Below are 7,086 nucleotides of genomic sequence, written 5' to 3' on the forward strand. Positions count from 1 at the left end.
ACCTTTGTTAGGCAATGAGGTTCAACCGTACGAAGCTTACCTAAAAGGTAGGTAAAGGTTATATTAAAATTCTGCACAACAAAACAAAAAACAAGTTAAAAACAAGATATAGTATCTTATACAACATACATAAACATCACATCATTTACCTGTCCCTCAGTTGGTGTGACCGTAACATTTGGTTGAGAACCAACTACATCCATTCTCTGAATACCAACATAGATTGCACTATTGAGGAGACGAGGCTCAGGCTCGTCAGTTACGAGATTCCACTCATTGAAATTTTCAGGCAAATGCAACTTCTTATTTAACAAATTAATGAAAGAATACAAACTTATTGAACTGAGATAATTCAAATTAAGAACAATATACTCTTCAATGCCATGGAGAATCGCATGTACGATCTGAGACAAAAAAACCCACGTCAATAATAAAATAAAAATGATTACTAATTAAAATATCAAATTATTAAACAATAATTTTACCCAAGTAGTCCTTTCACGATTTCCAGCAGCTTCAGTAAATCAGCGAAATTCAATTAAAAATAAATAAAATTTTACGTAACTTCTTCTTGATCTTAGGGGAAGCCAATATGCAGTTAATGCTGCAAATCACCTTTGTTAGGCAATGAGGTTCAACCGTACGAAGCTTACCTAAAAGGTAGGTCAAGGTTATATTAAAATTCTGCACAACAAAACAAAAAACAAGTTAAAAACAAGATATAGTATCTTATACAACATACATAAAATCACATCATTTACCTGACCTTGAGTTGGTGTGACCGTAACATTTGGTTGAGAACCAACTACATCCATTCTCTAAATACCAACATAGATTGCACTATTGAGGAGACGAGACTCAGACTCGTCAGTTACGAGATTCCACTCATTTAAATTTTCAGGCAAATGCAACTTCTTATTCAACTAATTAATGAAAGAATACATACATATTGAACTGAGATCATTCAAATTAAGAACAATATACTCTTCAATGCCATGGAGAATCACATGTACAATCTGAGACAAAAAACCCACGTCAATAATTAAATAAAAAATGATTACTAATTAAAATATCAAATTATTAAACAATAATTTTACCCAAGTAGTCCTTTCACGATTTCCGGCAGCTTCAGTATTTAGTGGAGGAGGCCAAACTTCAACTCTATGAGGTGGAGGAGAAGGATATTGAGGTGAAGAAGGATCTTGAGGGGGAGGAGTACCTTGAGGTGGAGAAGGAGCTTGAGGTAGAGAATGAGCTTGAGGTGGAGAAGGAGCTTGAAGTGGAGAAGGAGCTTGAGAAATTTTCAGGCAAATGCAACTTCTTATTCAACTAATTAATGAAAGAATACATACATATTGAACTGAGATCATTCAAATTAAGAACAATATACTCTTCAATGCCATGGAGAATCACATGTACAATCTGAGACAAAAAACCCACGTCAATAATTAAATAAAAAATGACTACTAATTAAAATATCAAATTATTAAACAATAATTTTACCCAAGTAGTCCTTTCACGATTTCCGGCAGCTTCAGTATTTAGTGGAGGAGGCCAAACTTCAACTCTAGGAGGTGGAGGAGAAGGATATTGAGGTGAAGAAGGATCTTGAGGGGGAGGAGTACCTTGAGGTGGAGAAGGAGCTTGAGGTAGAGAATGAGCTTGAGGTGGAGAAGGAGCTTGAAGTGGAGAAGGAGCTTGAGGTGGAGAAGGAGCTTGAGGTGGAGAAGCAACTACTGATCTCCTTTCCTTCTTCTTCTTCTTGGGTGGAAATATGGAGAAGGAACTTGAGGTGGAGGAGAAGGATCTTGAGGGGGAGAAAGAGCCTGAGGTGGAGAAGGAGCTTGAGGTGGAGAAGGAACTACTGATCTCCTTATCCTTCTTCTTCTTGGGGGGGAATATGGAGGTGAAAATCTATTTGGCGGATTTCTAATTCTTTGGACCCTGTCAACCCTTTCTGCGCTTTCAGTTGGTTCCCTTCCATCCTGACCAGCCTGGCCTCCACCAGCCTGGCCTCCACCACCAACCTGGCCTCCACCACCACACTGGCCTCCCTCATCCTGACCAGCCTGGCCTAGTGAACCAACATTTCTTCTTACCTTTCATTAATGAGCTGCAATCCGGTCGCAGAAATCATATTCCAATGTGTTGAATCCACTTTATATTTTTCAAAAAAATCAGCAATTTTGTTGCTTGATTCTTCTCCATTAAGAGGATCAATATGAAAACCAGAAACACCATCAACAATAATTTCAGCAGGCCCACCATGGTTAGTAGCAAAAGTAGGCAAACCACAGTTCATTGCTTCAATGACAGTAAGACCAAATGCTTCATATAAAGCAGGCTGCACAAAAGCTCCCTTTGTGTCTACGACGAAGCGATAAACCTCTCCGTTCCGATGTCTATCAGTCTGTGCAACAATCCATCTAAATTGACCCTTCAATTGATACTTTTCAATTAAATCATGCATTTTTCGTATTTCTGTCATTTCTTCTCTGTCTTTTGACTTCAAAGGATCATAGAATCCTCCAACAATGACAAGGTTCACTAGGCCTCTCAATCTCGGATGCTTCCCGTACCATTCGACTAAACCAGTTATATTCTTCACAACATCAAGCCTTGCCATTGAGAAGATGATAGGTTTTCTTCTGTTTTCCAGATATCCACTGTTTCCATATAAAACAAATAAGGAAATCAATAAAAAGGAAGAGAGGGAGTAGTTCTTATCTAAAGTCTTTACATTGTAACTTACATATGATCTTTGTTATCCACTTTACTATATAGTAAGTCTTCAATGGCAGGATGAAATTGAGTGAGTCTTCTGTCTTTTTCTGTGTAAGGAAAATAGACAGATTGGTCAGCTCCAGGTGCAGCTATGTTGAACTTAGGATCAAATATATTTATCCCTGAAACAACGCCCAAAGTCCTGGGAGTGTAAATGTTGCATGACTTTCATACTGTCCAGGTTTATCTTTGCTGCAAACAAAAACATTCACAACTCAGTATGATACAACCCTTTCATTTTCTTGCCCCCCTATATTGATATTTGGTGCCAAATTGAATTCACAATAGTACAAAAAGGTTGTGAAATACTAAAAAAAGAAACAAAACTTTTAGTTATAAGGCCTAACCTTCCAGCAATTTCCTGATATGTGCTGGTTATGATGAAATCTGATGCATTCATTGCAATTGTATCAGCCATGAATTGGCATGAGAAGTGATACTTTGGATCCAATTCTTTCCACTTGACATCTGAATCTTCATACTTAGGTATAAAAGAAAAACTCAGAAGAAAGCTCTCAGTTTTCTTATTTTAAAATATTATGTCTCTTTAGGTATAAAAGAAAAACTCAGAAGAAAGCTCTCAGCTTCATTGATGTCTAGCTGAGGGGAACCATGTCATTTAGACATTTACTAGAGAAGAATCGGGTAAGACCATTTCAAACATTTTGAGGATGTGATATCCACTGAGGTTGTTTTATAGGCCATGAACTAGTAGATTGATTAAGTTATGAATTTTGGCTTTTCATTATGATACATTAATTGGTTTGTTAGGCTTTGAAAGTTAAACAAGATTTGCCTAAACATTTTTTGATTTGACAAATTTGTTAAATCCCTGTCTTAAAATGTCGTCAACGGATGGACTTAAATAATAACTAATAAATTTAGGAACTATTTTAAAATATTAATAAAGTAAATAACGTCTGATAATCAAGAGATATATTTTAAAATTGTTTTTAAGAACGGAAATTATTTATTGTTATAGATTATACATACATAACATTTTACATGAAATTTATGTGTTTATCTCTTGAAGTATTGGATATAATAAAATCACCAAAATTATGGTAGTATTTATATTCAGTCCACATGAACGGTTGCATCAGTGTTATCTAATGGTTATAGTAAAACTAATTACAGGTTTAGGTTAATAAAAATAATTATAGGCTGACGTTTAGAGAAGACAGAATATATATATATATATATATATATTAAGTTTTACCTTAATCTGGAAACTTGAGATAAGTCGACACAAGCAGGTTAACACAAGCGTCCAAATATCATTCTGATTGTCGACACAAGCACAAAAGCAGGTTTAAATGTGCGAGCAAAGAAAACAATGTTTGATTAATTGGAAAAATTAATCAATGATGCCTGGTCCACACCTCTACACAATCACCAAAATTCACTATTTGCGGGAAACTAAACGGTATACATTGACATTTCCTTGTTTTTTTGAAACTGCATCAAAACCAAAATAAAATAAGATATGACATTCAATAAAAAAAATATAAAATCAGCGAAATTCAATTAAAAATAAATAAAATTTTACCTAACTTCTTCTTGATCTTAGGGGAAGCCAATATGCAGTTAATGCTGCAAATCACCTTTATTAGGCAATGAGGTTCAACCCTACGAAGCTTACCTAAAAGGTAGGTCAATGTTATATTAAAATTCTGCACAACAAAACAAAAAACAAGTTAAAAACAAGATATAGTATCTTATACAACATACATAAACATCACATCATTTACCTGTCCCTGAGTTGGTGTGACCGTAACATTTGGTTGAGAACCAACTACATCCATTCTCTGAATACCAACATAGATTGCACTATTGAGGAGACGAGGCTCATGCTCGTCAGTTACGAGATTCCACTCATTGAAATTTTCATGCAAATGCAACTTCTTATTCAACAAATTAATGAAAGAATACAAACCTATTGAACTGAGATCATTCAAATTAAGAACAATATACTCTTCAATGCCATGGAGAATCACATGTACAATCTGAGACAAAAAACCAACGTCAATAATTAAATAAAAAATGATTACTAATTAAAATATCAAATTATTAAACAATAATTTTACCCAAGTAGCCCTTTCACGATTTCCAGCAGCTTCAGTATTAGGTGGAGGAGGCCAAACTTCAACTCTATAAGGTGGAGGAGAAGGATATTGAGGTGAAGAAGGATCTTGAGGGGGAGGAGTATCTTAAGGTGGAGAAGGAGCTTGAGGTAGAGAAGAAGCTTGAGGTGGAGAAGGAGCTTGAAGTGGAGAACGAGCTTGAGGTGGAGAAGGAGCTTGAGGTGGAGAAGGAGCTTGAGGTGGAGAAGCAACTACTGATCTCCTTATCCTTCTTCTTCTTCTTGGGTGGAGGAGAAGGATCTTGAGGGGGAGAAGTATCTTGAGGTGGAGAAGGAGCTTGAGGTGGAGAAGGAACTACTGATCTCCTTATCCTTCTTCTTCTTGGGGGGAAATATGGAGGTGAAAATCTATTTGACGGATTTCTAACTCTTTGGACCCTGTCAACCCTTTCTGCCCTTTCAGTTGGTTCTCCCTGGCCTCCCTGACCTCCACCACCACCCTGGCCTCTCTCATCCTGACCACCCTCACCCTGACCACTCTGGCCTCCCTCGTCCTGACCACCCTGGCCGCCCTCGTCCTGACCACCCTGGCCTCCCTCGTCCTGACCACCCTGGCCTCCCTCGTCCTTACCACCCTTGCCTCCCTCGTCCTGACCACCCTGGCCTCCCTCATCCTGACCACCAGCCTGAGGTGGAGAAGGAGCTTGAGGTGGAGAAGGAACTACTGATCTCCTTATCCTTCTTCTTCTTGGGGGGGAATATGGAGGTGAAAATCTATTTGGCGGATTTCTAATTCTTTGGACCCTGTCAACCCTTTCTGCCCTTTCAGTTGGTTCCCTTCCATCCTGACCAGCCTGGCCTCTACCAGCCTGGCCTCCACCACCAGCCTGGCCTCCGTCATCCTGACCAGCCTGGCCTAGTAAACCAACATTTCTTCTTACCTTTCATTAATGCGCTGCAATCCGGTCACAGAAATCATGTTCCAATGTGTTGAATCCACTTTACATTTTTCAAAGAAATTAGCAATTTTGTTGCTTGATTTTATTCCATTAAGAGGATCAATATGAAAACCAGAAACACCATCAACAATAATTTCAGCAGGCCCACCATGGTTAGTAGCAAAAGTAGGCAAACCACAGTTCATTGCTTCAATGACAGTAAGACCAAATGCTTCATATAAAGCAGGCTGCACAAAAGCTCCCTTTGTGTCTGCGACGAAGCGATAAACCTTTCCGTTCCAATGTCTATCAGTTTGTGCAACAATCCATCTAAATTGACCCTTCAATTAATACTTTTCAATTAAATCATGCATTTTTCGTATTTCTGTCATTTCTTCTCTGTCTTTTGGCTTCAAAGGATCAAAGAATCCTCCAACAATGACAAGGTTCACTAGGCATCTCAATCTCGGATGCTTCCCGTACCATTCGACTAAACCAGTTATGTTCTTCACAACATCAAGCCTTGCCATTGAGAAGATGATAGGTTTTCTTCTGTTTTCCAGATATCCACTGTTTCCATATAAAACAAATAAGGAAATCAATAAAAAGGAAGAGAAGGAGTAGTTCTCATCTAAAGTCTTTACATTGTAACTTACATATGATCTTTGTTATGCACTTTACTATATAGTAAGTCTTCAATGGCAGGATGAAATTGAGTGAGTCTTTTGTCTTTTTCTGTGTAAGGAAAATAGACAGATTGGTCAGCTCCAGGTGCAGCTATGTTGAACTTAGGATCAAATATATTTATCCCTGAAACAACTCTGCAAAGTCCTGGGAGTGTAAATGTTGCATGACTTTCATACTGTCCAGGTTTATCTTTGCTGCAAACAAAAACATTCACAACTCAGTATGATACAACCCTTTTATTTTCTTGCCCCTCTATATTGATATTTGGTGCCAAATTGAATTCACAATAGTACAGAAAGGTTGTGAAATACTAAAAAAAGAAACAAAACTTTTAGTTATAAGGCCTAACCTTCCAGCAATTTCCTGATATGTGCTGGTTATGATGAAATCTGATGCATTCATTGCAATTGTATCAGCCATGAATTGGCATGAGAAGTGATACTTTGGATCCAATTCTTTCCACTTGACATATGAATCTTCATACTTAGGTATAAAAGAAAAACTCAGAAGAAAGCTCTCAGTTTTCTTATTTTAAAATATTATGTCTCTTTAGGTATAAAAGAAAAACTCAGAAGAAAGCTCTCAGCTTCATTG

At 37.5% G+C, this 7,086-nt stretch overlaps 1 long non-coding RNA gene and 2 pseudogenes across 1 annotated transcript; all 3 read right to left on the reverse strand.

Annotated features, from left to right (window-relative positions):
* Nucleotides 1-2,095: 2,095 nt before the first annotated feature.
* Nucleotides 2,096-3,439, reverse strand: LOC101494034 (sucrose synthase 5-like; annotated as a pseudogene).
* A 714-nt stretch (nucleotides 3,440-4,153) lies between these two features.
* Nucleotides 4,154-5,147, reverse strand: LOC105851096 (uncharacterized). The gene is made up of 5 exons (XR_001144759.3): nucleotides 4,872-5,147; nucleotides 4,721-4,790; nucleotides 4,536-4,614; nucleotides 4,334-4,426; nucleotides 4,154-4,242 (listed from the first exon to the last, which is right to left on the reverse strand). It is a non-coding gene; the product is annotated as an uncharacterized lncRNA (long non-coding RNA).
* A 657-nt stretch (nucleotides 5,148-5,804) lies between these two features.
* Nucleotides 5,805-6,956, reverse strand: LOC101493714 (sucrose synthase 6-like; annotated as a pseudogene).
* Between the last annotated feature and the right edge of the window lie 130 nt (nucleotides 6,957-7,086).

Source organism: Cicer arietinum, chromosome 3, assembly GCF_000331145.2.
Source record: "Cicer arietinum cultivar CDC Frontier isolate Library 1 chromosome 3, Cicar.CDCFrontier_v2.0, whole genome shotgun sequence".
Taxonomy (NCBI): Eukaryota; Viridiplantae; Streptophyta; class Magnoliopsida; order Fabales; family Fabaceae; genus Cicer; species Cicer arietinum.